The 15,710-nt window shown below is 43.4% G+C and overlaps 1 pseudogene; it reads right to left on the bottom strand.

Moving 5' to 3' along the window:
- Positions 1–10,538: 10,538 nt before the first annotated feature.
- On the bottom strand, positions 10,539–12,461 carry LOC103322542 (disease resistance-like protein DSC1; annotated as a pseudogene).
- Between the last annotated feature and the right edge of the window lie 3,249 nt (positions 12,462–15,710).

Here is a 15,710-nt window from a genome sequence, read left to right as displayed (position 1 = left end):
CACCACTTGGAAGGTATAGTGAAAGCTATGTTAGCCTCTGGGATTGTTGGTAGCTGGGTACATTTGAAAGAAAAGTAGACTTAGGCTTTAGTGCTTATGACTGGTCCCGCTGCTTCGGCAAGGTTGGTGTGGGAAAAAAGTTGTGAGCGTTTTTCCTTCTCCTACATAGTGTTTGCCGTTCAACAACCTCTTTTTTTTTTTCTTCTTTTTTTTTTTTGAACCCCATGGTAGTCTCGGCATGGGATCAAGATGGACTTGGGCTACAGATAGAGCTTCGGCAAAGGCTAATGCAACTTTATAGGCCTCCTAGCTTGTGTATGGAGCTGGGCCATAGGAACTAGTTTTGGGGCTGAGGGCTTTAAGACAACATGGGGTTGCTAGTCCCCTTTTCTTCTGCCCCGCCCTTGCCGCTTGGTAAGGGTGGGTTTGTTGTTTTTGTGCCTCATGTGTCTTCCAAGTGGGCTTGTTGAGCCAAAGTGGTTCTTTAGTGAAGTAAGTCTGGGGTCTAGGCTTGCGGCAAGGGGCCTTTGGTAAACACAATGTTTGGTGCTAGGGTTTTATGGAGATAGGGGTCCTTTAAATCAAACCCTGCTGATCACAGTGGTTTGGTGAGAACATAAACGACAGTTTGTTTCTTGTAAGGGGTTAGGTTTTCGGCAAGTGGGCATTTAGACCGAGGAAGTGTGGTCATGCTCCTTTCTGCATAGCCCTTGCCATTCGGCAAGGGTGGGTGATCTGTGAATTGGGTTTTAGCCTTGGGGAAGGGACTAGAGTACAATAGTTTCGATAGGGTCAGCTCGGGATTTTGAGGGAGCAGAGTTTTGTACAAGGCTCTTGCCGTTTGGCAAGGGTGCTCGGTCTGCGGTGGACCTGTAGGTGGGCTTGTAGTTTCGGTTCATAGGCTTTTCACCTTCCTATAAAGTCCTCATTCTATTGCTCACCCTTGCAGTTCGGCAAAGGTAGGCTTGAGAAAGATTTGAAAAGTGCTAGGGTTTTCGTTTCGTTTGGCAAGAAGTTCCAAGTGGTCACGATTTTGGACCAGTTTTGGAGCTGGACCTCATTGGACTGAGCTTGCTTCAACAAGGAGGAAATAAGGAGGTTTGATTTTTCGTGAGCTTTCCCCAATTTTTCCACAGTGTCTTGGCGTTCAGAAGGTGGATCGGTGATCAACCTTCGCAGGTGTGAGTAGGAGGAAGTCGTGGTTGGGCTTTTGCGGGCTTAGTGTGCCCGGGCCTGGGCTTCTGTCATATCTTGGGGCTAGGGCTTGCTTTAGAGATGGGCCTCATGAGTTGGCAAGGTCTTGAGTTGGGTTCGGCAAGATCCACTCGGTGAGAGGCTGCTCCCACACTTTCGGCAAGGAGACCGGAGCCGTGAGCATCTTTCGCTGGTCCAAGTAGTCGAGGTGAGCATCTTTGAAGCCTGGGGTGAGCTTAGCTTCACCTTGGACAATTGTGAATTGTGAGACCTCCTCGTTTTGCTTCCATGGGCCTTGTCGCCGTTTGGCAAGGCCTTTTCAAATATTTTCTTCTCTTTTCCGTTTTTGTTTTTGTTAACTTGAAATTTGATATTTGAAATTCAAATTGTTGAGCAGGTTCAAGGAATTTGGGAGGGAAGGCGAAAGGGTGCCTAGGGTTTTCTCAGGGAACTAAGGCGTTGACCCTTGGGGCTTATAAATAGGAACTTGGGGTATCGAAGTCATCACACTTGAGTCTTCGAGAAAATTTTCTAGAAAGTGAGAAGGAGAAAAGGAGATTTCCGGCGAGATTTTGGTGGTGATGCTTGTGGCCAAGGTGATTTTCGGCGTCTCATTCGTGGTGGTGCAAACAAGGTTAGACCTCATTTCTTTTGAACTTTTGAATTGAAATGTCCTTTTTTGCATGAACATGTTGAAGACTAGGATGAACAACTTGAATATGAGTATGGACATGATGAACACTTTGAACATTGGTATGAACTTGTTGAATGTAAGCTTCTAGATCAAAGAGCATGTATGGGTCCTATCATTTTTGTGTTCTTGGTTTTCGATCCTTCTTGCATGTGCATTAGTTCCCTCTCCTTGTTTTTACAAATTGTAGATGTCTGAAATTTCTGATAGAGAGAGTCATGACCCCCCTACCTTTGGTGGGGAAGATATTGAGAGTGAAGAGCCTAGCCAATATGTTTGTTATGAAGATGAGAGTTCCCAAACAGAGGGTGTGGTAGAAGATATGATAGAAAGTAGGATGGTAGTGCATAAGGGTGAGAAAGGGGAGCCATCAGTAGATTCCCGGGAGGCCGAGTACAGAGAGATGTAGAGGAATTGCAGAGTGTTAGAGGCTGTGGCTGATCGGGTTCTAGCCTTGCCTCATACACTAGAGGTAGGTCTGTGGGTGTAGCCGTGGCTTCAGCTTGAGGGGGTGGATATACGGGTTGGTGTCCCTTTGTCAATGCATAATATACTTACAAAGGTAAAGTTGGCAGAGTTTCGGACAAATTTTAATGTCCCACCTTCGGTGGGCTTGAGGTTACCCAGTCTGCTAATGTGAGATATGTTCCGGAGGGATGCATGTTGATATTTATCGATATGTACCAAAGATGGCTTTAGACTACCATTTCATCCTTGGGTACAGATGATGTTGGCTGGGATATGTGTCAGGGGCAATATAATCCCAACTTTTGGATTCTTCTTCATGGGGTTTACATTGCTTGGTGGTTATGGGTTGAGAGAGCCGACGTTTGAGCAATTTATGTATCTCTACTCGATCTCCAAGCAACAGGAAGTTTTGGCTGGTACAGGCCACCGTCGAAAGGCAAAGGAGAGGGGTTACTTTATTGGTCACAAGCTTTCTACTCAGAAGTCTTGGAGGAACAGGTGGTGCCTGGCTTATGGTGACTTGGAGTGTCAGCCAGAGAGGACCGTCTCCAAACACATTCCTACCCACTTCTAGTCTATAGGTCCTTGGCTCCATCCTTTAAGACTGATTATTGTTTTGTAGTGTTTTTACCTGCTTTGACTCTTATTCACCATTTTTGCTTGTGCAAGTGTGAATGGCTGAGTAGTATCTAACCTTTGGTGCAGGTTCATTGAAGTAGGGGCCGATCTCCAAGGAGCAAGAAGACGAAGTTAAAGGGTGAGGTCACTGCTGTCAGAAGAATCTACTTGAGTCCGGCCTTTTGTAAGGAAGCAAGTACTTGGGTCATCTTTGTTGTTTATCTTCCGATTCCTTTTGTAGTTGTGACTAACTTAGCTTTTGATGTGCAGTGGTATGTATTATTAAAGGAAGCACGAAGGTGGCTGTGGATCTTGATGAGGCCGAGATGCAGAAGCGACTTAGGGAGTCTCGGGCCAAGAATGCGGAGAATGGGGTGCTAGGCAGCGACTGGGAAGCGCCTAGAGATGATGATGAAGGGCTGGTTGGACGCTACCGGGAAGAAGAAGGCGCCGGAGGAAGCTCACCGGAGTGTGATGGGGACGGAGCTGAGGCTTCCTCCCTTTGACCTGCAGGTGCCGCCAAGCTTCCTTCGATATGAAGGATATTTTTGTTGAGGGGTAGAGAAGGTGGACTTCTCCGTCTGCGTCGCCAGAAGAAGGAGGTAAACCTTGCCACGCATCGGCAGGAGGTTCCCTTGGTGAACGTCTTCCTGGAAGGCATGAAGAGTGACCCCGAGGTTCGGAAGGAAAAGGCTATCGAGGTCTTGGCCATTGTTCAACCAAGCTACCGATCGCGGGGCTGATTGAATTTTTTTGGTGCTGCGGTGGCTTCAACAAGAAGAGTTTCAGAGGTCCTTCAACAGCTCGGTAAGGAGTCGATAGTGGGCTTACAGTTTCGAAAAGCTTGGTAAGGAGTCGATAGTCCCACATCGGAAAACTACAAGAGATGGAGACTCCCCCTCACCTATAAAAGAAGACTACTCTCCTTTGAGAAATGGACTCTCTTCTAGATCCCATGACTGGGCTGGGCTTTTCTCTTGTTACCTTTATATTTGGGTCCAACCCCTTGAATAAATGTAAACACATAATATCATCATGAGAACATTCTTCTCCGTGGACGTAGCCCATTCATTAAGGGTGAACTACGTACATCTTGTCTTCTGTATTTTTACTAACGGTGCGTGCATCCTTCTGCAGTGACTCCTGCTAGGCAACAATCAGAGGCATCAATAAGGCATCTCCTCCCGGGGACAAAGCGAAGAAGCAACAGCACCACAGAGCCTCCGGCAATAGGTCATTCGGCCCCACAAGTCGGCCAAAGAGCCCTCGAAGCCGAGAATCGACTTGTTCGAGAGGCTTCGGTAGCTCGACGGTCGGGTCGCCACAAAAGCCTTGCTTTGCCGCAAGAGAGGCTTACAAGGATGTCACCGATAAGCGCCCTTCGGTGATTGAGCTTGACGGTCCTACTAGGCTGAAGAGGGCTAGGAGTGCGGAACGGACAGAGCCATTTTGTCGTTGACGATGATGACGAAGATGCGGTAGATCCGGTCACCATCGCCTGCCATTCAAAAACAGTCCAGTTTGCGAACTATATGATTATCGGTTCGCGAATAGAGTGTTCGATGTGGACGAGCTACGTAAGAGGTAGTCGCTTTCCGTCGCAAGCTGCGGTAAGTTTCGTTGCCGTTGTCTCGAAACATGCGAATAATCTTGGTTTTTAATGGTGTGACTCTTGCAGGCATTGATGGATATGTGGCTCTATATGAGGAGAGCCATTAATGCTGTTGAGTGTGCAAAGAAGGCCTATGACGACGGTCGCTCCAAGGTTGCTGAGGCCGGCAAAGTTCTTCAAGACCACACCAATCTTCTCAGAGACAAGGCAACTCTCGAATGGCAGCCAAGGCCATCGAAAAGAAGCTCAACAAAATGAGAGGCACCTTGGAGGCCTCGATGACTGCGCGAGGGAGGTCGAGGTAGCCAAGGAGGCTGTGGCGGTGGCTTTGGAGGAGGCCGAACGGTCTCGGCGGCCGAATTTCAAACCGCCATTCGAGGCAATTGATCGGTACCATTCATCAAACGACTTCATTGCCTTTGTGGACAAGGAGATGAGCGAGAGATGATGGATCTGATCTACCGCTTCAAGCGCTTCAACCTAGGTACCAAGTGAACCTCAACTTTGTTGTTGATCCCCACCCTTACCGTAAGGGATTACGGGAGATGATCGAGGATTATGAGGTGAAGACGCTCCTTCGATTCGGGCCTTCTTGCCGAGGCCGAGGCTAGGTCGATCCCAAACCGAGGTCAATGCCGGTCGTGTTCGAGGCGCTTCTTGCATCGAGAGCCCACAGCAGTAGCTTGTGTTATGTATTTTGTTTATTTGTTGTTTTTTTTAAAATCTGTAAATGCCATAAGGCAGTTTGTTCCGAATACCTTGATGCTAAGGGCATCTTTTTATTTTTATGTTAACTGTTCTCAATATTTTGGCTATATGCTTTTTATTGTTTCTGCACTCTTTTATTGTTGCCGAAGGCTAATGAGTTTTAGCACAAGCATTTGCCGATTATTTTGATGCTGCCGATGGCTAACGCGTCTAGGGGTAGAAAATCTTTTCAATCAAAAATTGCGATTGTAGATAGAATCGGTAGGATTAAGGCTCAAACCCTTTTATTGCCGAGGGCTAATAAAAAGTCGATTGCCGAGTGAACCTTTAATCGGTAAGTGCTTTCAATTGGTAACAAGCATCCTGATCGTCTCTCCATATACCGAAGGTTGGATGAATGCTATGGAAATAACAATTTTAACGAGTATGGTGACCATCGGCAACCTCACTTGTGATGGTCCTTACCGTATTTTTTGGTTACTGAAGGCAATATAAATACATTAACCGACCGTTTTTAATGAATAATAGAGCCGTAAGCTTTTCATTAAATGTCCGCCAAGGCAATAGTACATGTAGATCTCGGTTTACAATTTCACCTGCCAGTAGGCTAGGGTAAACTACTTGAAATAATATTCAGATGTTCGACGTGCCATGGATGACCGAGGGTCTTTCCATTGGCGTCTCTTAGCCGATAGGTTCTCGATCAGAAGATACTGATGATCTCATAGGGTCCTTCCCAAGTAGGTATGAGGGTTGCTTGTGGGATTTTTCGTGCCAAAGAGACCTTGAATCATAGGCATTTTTAAGCTACCATTTTATTAGTTTCTTGATGATCTTATTTATTGCTTATACTTGGCCGTTTAATTGGGGTGATACTTGCTGGCGTTAAAAATAGATTGATTTTGAGGCGAGTACCAAATCGCCAAGTGCTCCTTGGCATTGTCAAGCCGCTGAAGAGTTCTCAATCAAATTTCCTGCCGCCATTATCGTGATAATAGCATAAAGAATACCAAATCGATAAAGAAATGTGAGTCCGCATAGACAAAATCTTCTATCCTCGGCTAATAGTTCCTAAAGCTTCGCTTCAACCCATTTGGTGAAGTAATCTACGGCAACAATAGCATACTTGACCAGCCTTTCCATTGTGGTATCGGGCTTATGATTGGCATCAACGGTTCGGCAGGATATGGGGTATGTTGCAATCGCTAGCATTTGTCACACTTCCTCACTAGTTTATGTGCGCCCTGCCGAAGGCTTTATGTGCCAATGATCGGAACCCGCATGATCGCCATAGACCCACTATGGATTTCCGGCGACGTAGTCCCCTCGCTCTGGCAGCGATGCATTTCGATATGGAGTGGTGTGGCTGCATTTATAAAGGACATCATTGATGACCGCATATCTTGCCAATCGGTAATGTAGCTTCCGTGCTCAGCACTTGTCATTAGGTAGCGATCGCTCGCTAAGTAAGCATAAATCGGGACATCCACATGTCTTCATACCGTAAGGAGCATACTTCGGAAGTTGCTGTGCTTGTCAGGATAGGATCTCCACCGCATCCTTCTACAAACCTTGTCATTGATGGCCGAGGCTAACCTGCCAAGGCATTAGCGTGATTTTACTCCTGGGTATCATCGCGATCGGGTAAGCTTGGAATTTTGAAGGAGTTGGTGTGTGGTCGATGATAGGTTGACATGGGCGTCTTTAGTTGCAAAGTCTACCATTATCCGATTCACGATAAGTTGGGAGTCGGTGTAAATGATGATCTGTTTTGGGCCAATTCTTTTGGCTAGCCAAAGGCCACCAAAAGAGCTTTATATTCGCTCGTTGTTGGAGGTTTTGAAGTTGAATCGGAGGGTGTATTCAACCTTGACTTTATCTCGGCATAATCAACACTAAACCGGCTCCACACCCTTGCTGATTTGCGAACCATTGACATGCAGAATCCATACGGGCATTGAAGGGTCAAGTATTTGGCTTTCACCGCCATGGTTTTCGCATCGCGACGTGAATTTGCGGTCTCGGTGTTACTGAAGGTGGAAGTTCGAGATGAAGTCGGCGATGGCCCGACCCTTCTCCGCTAGTCTTGGCTTGAATTGTATGCGTCAAACTCTCCAAGCTCAATCGCCCACTGACCAATCGGCCGGATGTTTCGGTTTCTAGAGTACCGCCAAAGCGGTTGGTTGGTTAAGACCGTGATTTCATGTGCTTGAAGTATGCGGACGGAGTCTTCGGCCGAGACAACGAGATCTAGGGCCGCTTGTTCTAGGAGGGTACCAAAGCTCAGACTTTTATAAAGCTTTATCGACATAAAGATCGCAGCTCCGCATTCTTTGGTTTGCGTATTAATACTGAGCTAACGGTAGTGCTAGATACCAAAAGGTAAAGAAACAGAACTTTTGTATCGATAAGCACCCGTCCGACATCGGTCGGCGATTTATGCTCTTATGATCATCGAGTCCTCATGGGGATAGAGGATCCCTTCTTTTTCTTCCTCGCTGAACGTGATGGGTTTCCACCTAACCCTCGGTGTTTTATGATGCCGGTTGACCTCTATGCGCAAGACCGAGGGTATTGCACGGCTCGAATGTACCGCTTCTCGATCGCTGGGTATACCAAAGAGGGACCTCCACTAATGGTGCCGATCAAATTAATCGCCGATTTACATTCGACCGGCGCTTGTGGTGGTTTGGCAATGTATCGTCGATTTTCCCTCTTGAATCAAACGCTCGATGAATTTTCCTCGTGCTTATGCACTCTTGGTATTATGGCATTATGGCCGATGGTATCGATAGAACTTCCTAATATCCTTATTGTCCTTCCGATTTGGTTTTTGGTCAACCGTTTGGGTATTATCTCTGCTCGCTTCATCGTAACGGCCGTAGGTAGTATTTAGTAAGGTGAAAACTTCGATTGCGATCATGATTCTAAGGGCGCATGGGTCGCGATAGTACCTCCTTTTCCCTTCTTGGTGTCCTTGCCGAACATCGTAATTATCTTTTCATTTTTGGCTTGCGGTGGTACCCATCGCCCTTTCAATAGGGCGTAGGGTTGCCCTGTGTTCAATAATTCCGCCGGTTCCTCCCGCCGAGCCAAGGCCCATATTTTGAGTTGAAGTATTCGGCCTTTGAGTGGATTGTCGCTTGCTTCATCAATTCATCGTAGGTGCGGCCTCTGCGCACCGTGTACAAAGTGTGAGGATCAAGGCCACTTTGAAGGCGCCGTAAGCTGCCTGTCCGTCATCCGCTTCGACACCTTGAGTACTCATGACCAAGCGCGCAACGATTCCCTTAAAGGCTCGCCTTCCCGCCAAATGGTGTATAAATAATCGATAGAATATAGAAGGTATGTCTGGATCATGAAGTGATTGAGAAAATCTGTTTCAACTCGTCGAATGAGTCTACCGCTCTGGTTCCAATCGGTAGAACCAATTTAAGGCGCTCCGATAAGCGCAGATGGGAACAACAGGCATTGCCCTCGTCACGAGACCTTTACATCCTACGGCACTGGAAAGAGTGAAGATGTGTCAAGGGTCTTCTACCTGTGTAGAATGCGGTATGCGAAGAGGCTGCACATCCCGTCCCGCCTGGAATGCCTAATGTGTCGGTGAATGGTCCCGGCCGGCTTTCCCAATTGGGCTCCCGAGAGCGGTTCGGTCATTTTCCATCTTTTGAACTTTAAAGAGAAGTCGATGACAGATCTCGGTTAGGAATCTCTTGGAACCATAGTCCTCATAATGTCTCGGTGGACTAAATAGCTTGGCCTCAGAGTATCGTGTAGGCGTTGCCGAATGATAGGTTGACCCTTGGGTCTTGGCGGGAACTTACTAGTGGTCCGACTCACCGTGGATTCTAGTCCTCGCATCTTCGAATGGTTGATTTGTTCCGAGAACCCTCATCTGTGACTCCTTTAGATGCATTGATCCCGATTAGAGATCTCGACTGGCGATGGCGACAATTGGTGTAGACCTTCTTGGTAGATGAGGTTGGTCTCCGGGAGCCGTGATTACTAGCCGCTTGGAGGTGTAGACGCTGCCCTTGCCTCCTTCTTGCTTTTCAGGGGATTGAGTGGGTTGGATGTTTTGTGTATGCCGCTGATTGAGTAATTGCTGGGTTTTGTCCACTTTAGATGAGAGTAGGTTATTATGTTCTTGTAGTTTTGCCATATCCCGCCAAGAGAAGTGATTTAGGCTAGAAGTTCGGCTTGTTGTTTGCATTATGGGCGAATTGCGAAGGGGTGCAAAGGTAGCGCTGGGCTAGCTCAACTCGCCTTCCACACGCAATCCTTCCTCGGGCAAAATACAAGCAGAAGTGGTCCCCATGTGTTTTTAAGGATAATGGGTCGACTCAAGTCGTTTCCCATAGACGGCACCAAACTATTGATGCAAAATAGTGGTTCGGTACTTTTGGGCTCAAATTAGTGATGTCCGGGCCTTCAGAGTGCTTAGTTTTCGGTAGGGCGTGATCTTGCAAAATAAGGTCCGCTTGAAAGACCTAAGACACCAGTGTGGTATCGGCCGAAGGCTCTCTGATGCTTAAGTGATTACTGATTTAGTAAGAGATTTGAGCAGGATGTAAAGGCATATGCCGAAAGTTTAGATCCTTCATTTTGGGAAATTGTGTTCCTTTATAGACCTTGGGGGTGTGCAAAGTTTTATAGAATTTCGATGTGGGACTGTAGACAATCATTATGGAGGCTCCACTTGTCTAGTGGGCGATTTTGTGCTTTTTTCATTGCGATCGGTAGCTTGGGTGCCGAGGGTTTCGCTGCCGATGCCATATTTTGTCAATGCGTCTTGTTCTTATTGGCCGCTGATTTTGGTATCAACAACACAAACAAAAAAGAAAGCAAGTCTCATCCATTTAACGTTATCATCTGAACCTACAGGTTAGCGGGATGGTTATAGATGACCCAGTAGTACTCGAATGACTCAACCACGTCGGAATTTCAGTTTGACTAGTATGACGCTGAAAATGGTGGCCATCAGAAATTACACCCTGTAAATAGAAATTAAAAGAGGAAAATAATCAAAAATTGAAAGATGGTTCAAATGTGTGTGTGTGTGAGAGAGAGAAAGAGAGAGAGAGAGACTCAAACCACTTTTGCATGTGTTGATGTACATGTTCATTCGATAAGGGAATCCTCTGAAGTTTTTGTGTTTCACCTTTTTGGTAATGGTGAAATCCACACTGTTGACTCATCATTTGGGAAAAATCTTCTCAGGATAGGGCAGTCAATAACTGATACTTATTGTAAACTTAATGGAAGTTTTGGCAATGATAGGAGCTTGCTACAATTATCCAATTTAAGTTCTTTAAGCTCAGTAAGTTGATAGATGCTTTATGGAATCCTCATAAAATTATTTCCACTCAAGTTTACACTGTTAAGTGAGGATAAACAGCTAATGTCATCAGGTAGTGCTCCTTCAGAAAGATTGCAATAGCTCAGATCTAGTTTCCTCAAAGAGCATAAGCCTAAGAATGAAGCATGAAGCTGCAAACTGATGGACTTCTGATGGCAACAAGCAACAACTAAAGAGCCAACCCCAAGGATTATGTGGCAGACCTCCACATTGAGCCAAAGATAGTACTTTAAGGTTTTTCAGAATCACAATGAAGGAAGGTACTTGTCTTATGCCACTTCTGCTTGCATCAAGCTCTACCAAGCTCTCTAAGCTCCCAAACCGTTTTGGCAACTCCTCGAGTTTATAGCAGCCTGAGATGTTGAGAATTTGAAGTGATGTTAAAATACCAATGACACCTGGCAGACTCAAAAGGCTCTTGCTATCTTTGAGATTGAGCAAAATCAGGCCAGTCAAATACTTGATTGATGTTGGTAGCTCTATTATAGCTGTCTCATCTAAATGAAGTTTCGATAATTGTTTCATGGTCTCGTCAATCTCCGGAAACCTTTGCGTTTGTAACATCCAGAAAGAATGAAAGTTTTGAGAGACCTCAGGCTGATCTTGTGGGGAAGACTACCAAGGTTTTGACAACCTTTAGGTTCAACAAAATGAATCTTTGGAGAGCTCCAACTGATGGGTGAACCTCAGACAATCTTTTACAACCTTTAAGAATTAACCTCTCAAGCTTTGGGATTTCAGTGAAATTAGGGGTCTTAGTCAAGTACTCGCAATCGCTAAGGTCCATGATCACCAACTTTTCCAAAGGCTGTAGACAAATAAAAGGTGCCATATAAATCAAAGAATGTATAATGAGCTCTTAGAACTTGAAATATAAATTTCGGCTCTGTATAAAAAATGCATGTTCGTAATAAACGAAGAGAGTCTTACCTCCCTAATTTCGTTCCATAAGTTTTCTATTTTGCTCTGAGGCAAGTGCAGTTCAACCAGTTTTTTCGGATTAAAACTTGACAGTAACAATTTTAAAGGATATCCATACTAATCCAAGAGCCGTAGCTTATCTGAAAGAGATCCGTGGCATCCAGAAAAGTTGACGTTGAAGATCTTCAACAATCTTAAGTTGGACATCCTCACAAATGGATCAGTGGTCAAGTCTGTATTGTCATATTGTTGAGGGGAGCTTAGGAAAATGCCTTCAACAAATTTTGTTCCCTAATAGCCAAAGGTCAACAGAATGATCAGGTGAAGTGCATGATATAACGTATACTACACTTGATCTTGATGTTAATATTCTAACAAAAAAACAGAATATCAAATCAATTTAGGAATAACGAGTTCGTCGCAACATGTTAATATCAAGTAGAAGCTAATTACAAATACATATAAAGAAAGATTGTAAATCATCAATAGTTCATGTATTGATCACAAAATAGGGCAACAACTTGGGGGTGATCTATAGTTGACTCTAAAAACTAGTATTTACTCACTTTTTAAATTTTTTTTACTCACTCGTCTAGTGAACATGAACCATGTCAAAAGCTGAAGCGAATATGAAACTAATTAGGCATTAGATTCAGATGTTGGTTTATGAAAAACTTTTAATGATTAGTTTTATGGAAATTATATATTTACAGTATTAGTAGTACAAATGGAGTCACAAATTATGAATAATTAAGGAGTGTATTATTGTACTAAGCTTCAATTACCTCATTCTTGCTAAGTACTTCAACGGCATCTTCATGAAGCCACAACCGGCTGCGTTTTCCTAGCTCTTGCTGAGATTGTTTGCGGACAATATCCTTGCCCATTTCTTATAGTAATGATGCATCCACAACTTTTCTCCAAAAATCGTAAGTAAAGATTTCTCAAGGAGGATTCTTATACGTATATCCGGATAGTAATCATAGCTTTCAAATATCCTTTTCACACGCTTTACACTCTCTCCTTTAAAGAAGCATGCAATGTCCAGAATATATCCTTCTCGTCCGTAGATGCTAATCCACCAAATCCTACTCTCAACATATGAAGAAGTTGTTCACCAGATTCTTTTTTAATCTGTCTAGTTCACTACACCATTCAGTTAAACTTCTCCTGTAGAAAGGAGCCGAAAACTGTAAGAGCCAAAGGAAGACCAGCAGCGTATTTTTCAACATACTCATTAAGAGCTCATATGCTTCATTTAGTAGGCTTTGCTGTCTTTTGGGGTTACAATATTCTGCTACCTTGACCAAACCGATCATACAATCCTCTGGCACCACATCCAACTACAGCTTCAATTTGTTTTAAATTATCGATGTCTTCGAGAACGATAAGCACCCTCTTGTGACTCAATAGTTTACTCCTTACCCCATTAACATCTCTACTTACTTTGGTATTGGACAGGTTACGTTACCATAAAGTTTCTTTTGCACAAAAGGCAAAATTTTCCATTCAGACATCTCTCTAACATCATGGATGAAACAGCTAGCTTCAAATTTATTATGAATTCTTTCAAAAAGAACTTGTACGATGGTTGTCTTACCTATCCCGACATCCCACAAATCCCGATCACAGTAGCTTCATGTTCATCCAACCCTCTACTCATGTCCAATTCAATTTTGTTTACACGATCCATTCCAACAAAGTCCTTGAAATCACTTGTTGAGAGTGTGTGTGTGATTCAATTTTCTTGAGATATTTTCGACTATTTCATCAATAACTTTTGCCTCTACCTGCAAAAAGGGTAGAACATGAATGTCTTACTTATTCCAATCCATCAAAAGTAAACAAAAAAACCAAGGTGCATCGGAGATTGTAAGTATATATAGTATGATAGGAGAACTACAAAGCCATTCAGCCTTATGTGATAGGAGAAACTATCACATTTACATGTCTGTCCTTCATATGCGATAAGTCTTCCTTGTTAGTTTTTTACTTGAGAAAGAATTCCCTAACTTTTAAAACATTACTAGTCGACTGTGACTATAGAAAGACATCATAAGCATGGTTCAACTTAATGTACAGCAATATTACATTCCAGCCATGTTACTAGATGTGTTTAATCTCTTAATAAATACCATGCAATCTCAATTATCTGTTATAAATGCGATAATTTCTCAACTCAAGTGAACCCTTCCACTGCCAGCTTGCAAAACTCAGACAACATGTATATATTTTCATAAACAAATATGTTTAAGTTGAACTAATATAGCTAAAGCAAATATTCTTAGAACATAACACCTGATGAATCAAATGAGACAGAGGAATAATTTCAGATGAAAAAATTACCTGTCTTTTATATCTCATCCGAAGATGTTGCCTACTTGAGCAAAAGCCTCCCTCCACTTTTTTATCCTTCTCCTCCATCTTTGAGAACTTGTTCATGTTTAGCAAAAGCCTTCTCAAAATCTCCACTATGCTTTCTTACATGGGTTGGTTCCACGTCATAGAACACAGGCAAAACTGTTAGTCCAGACACAGTCATGCATAAGAACTTCGCAAGCTCATCCAAACACCATGTCGAAGAAGCATAGTTTATTGAAAGAATAACTACGGAAATACTGGACTTATCAATGGCTTTCAAGAGTTCTGGTGAAATGGATTTTCCCCTCTCAAGTTCTTCATCATCCATGAAAGTGTATATTCCTCTTCGATTCAAAGCAGCGTATAAATGGCCAGTAAAACTTTTGTGGGTGTCCTCACCTTTAAAACTCAAGAAAACTTCATACGTTCGTGGAGGGATTTGAGGAGGAGGAAGAGGAAAACTTGATGAGGAGATTTGGGTGGTCGTTAATGCAATTGGTAATATTGCAGATTTAGCAAGTTAATAAAATGTTGCAGAAGCAGCTGGGAGTTTGAGAACTAGACTTGATAAACCATAAGCTTTGGAGGAAGAGAATATATACACACTTGTTGAAGTTTTGGATTACTGAGAGAGCTGGGAAGGTATAGAGAGAGAGAGAGAGAGAGAGAGAGAGAGAGAGAGAGAGAGATGAGCTCAGAAGAGAATAGAAAATTCCTCACTGCTACGTTCTTTCCATTGCAGAGGTCATGCTTTTCATTCATTGCAATTCTCACTTCTTACATCAGAAATCATCACCAATCAAAAACACGGCCATTGTGATTATAACACTTGGCAGTACAAGGCATGTTAGCTGTTGGTAAATAACAACCTGATCTAAGACCTTACGCTTGGCAATATGAGCTCAAGTCATCATAACTAAACTTAGCTAAAATAAAGAGAAGTAAAGTTTAAGTAAATCATTTACTAATATGAAATTAGTAAGCAATTTACTCTTCAACACTCCCTTCTAAATTGCTAACTGATTTCACACCAAGCATACTTCTCAAATAACTGAATCTGTCCTTGGGAAAAGCTTTGGTGAAGACGTCAACTATATGTTCTTCACCTTTGCAGTAGAGCAATTCAATCACACCGTCTTGAATTACATCTCTAATAAAGTGAAACTTCCTGTTAATGTGCTTGCTCCTTTGATGAAACACTGGATTTTTAGGCATTGCTATGGCTAAAGTGTTATCACAAAATACAGTAGTTGCAGCAGTTTGTTCTTCTCCAAAATCTTCAAGTACAAATCTGAGCCAAATGGCCTGTGATGTAGCTTCCGCTGCACTCACATACTGTGCTCTGCTGTGGAAAGAGCCACACTATGTTGCTTAACTGAAGCCCATGAGAATGCTCCACTTCCAAATGAAAATGCATAACTTGAAGTGCTTTTCATATCTTCCTTAGATCCACTCCAGTCACTGTCACAATATCCAATCAACAAAGCAGATTTTCCAATCACATACTCAATTCCAAAATCAATCATTCCCTGAATGTATCTTAGAATCCTTTTAGCAGCTCCATAGTTTTCTTAGAAGGGTTGTGCATGTATCTGGCAAGCAGACTAGCATGAAACATGATGTCAGGTCTGGTTGCAGTTAGATATAAAAGACTTCCAACAATCTTCCTTTATAAACCTTCATCTGCGTTCTCACTTCCATCTTCTCTTTGCAACTTATCAGTAGCAACTAAAAGAGTGCTTACTGATTTGCAATCTTTGAGCCCAAATTTATCC

Source organism: Prunus mume, linkage group LG2, assembly GCF_029339155.1.
Source record: "Prunus mume cultivar Tortuosa linkage group LG2, ASM2933915v1, whole genome shotgun sequence".
In the NCBI taxonomy this organism is placed as follows: Eukaryota; Viridiplantae; Streptophyta; class Magnoliopsida; order Rosales; family Rosaceae; genus Prunus; species Prunus mume.
The sequence above is the reverse complement of the archived record's forward strand: the minus strand, read 5'-3'. Positions and strand labels throughout refer to the sequence as shown.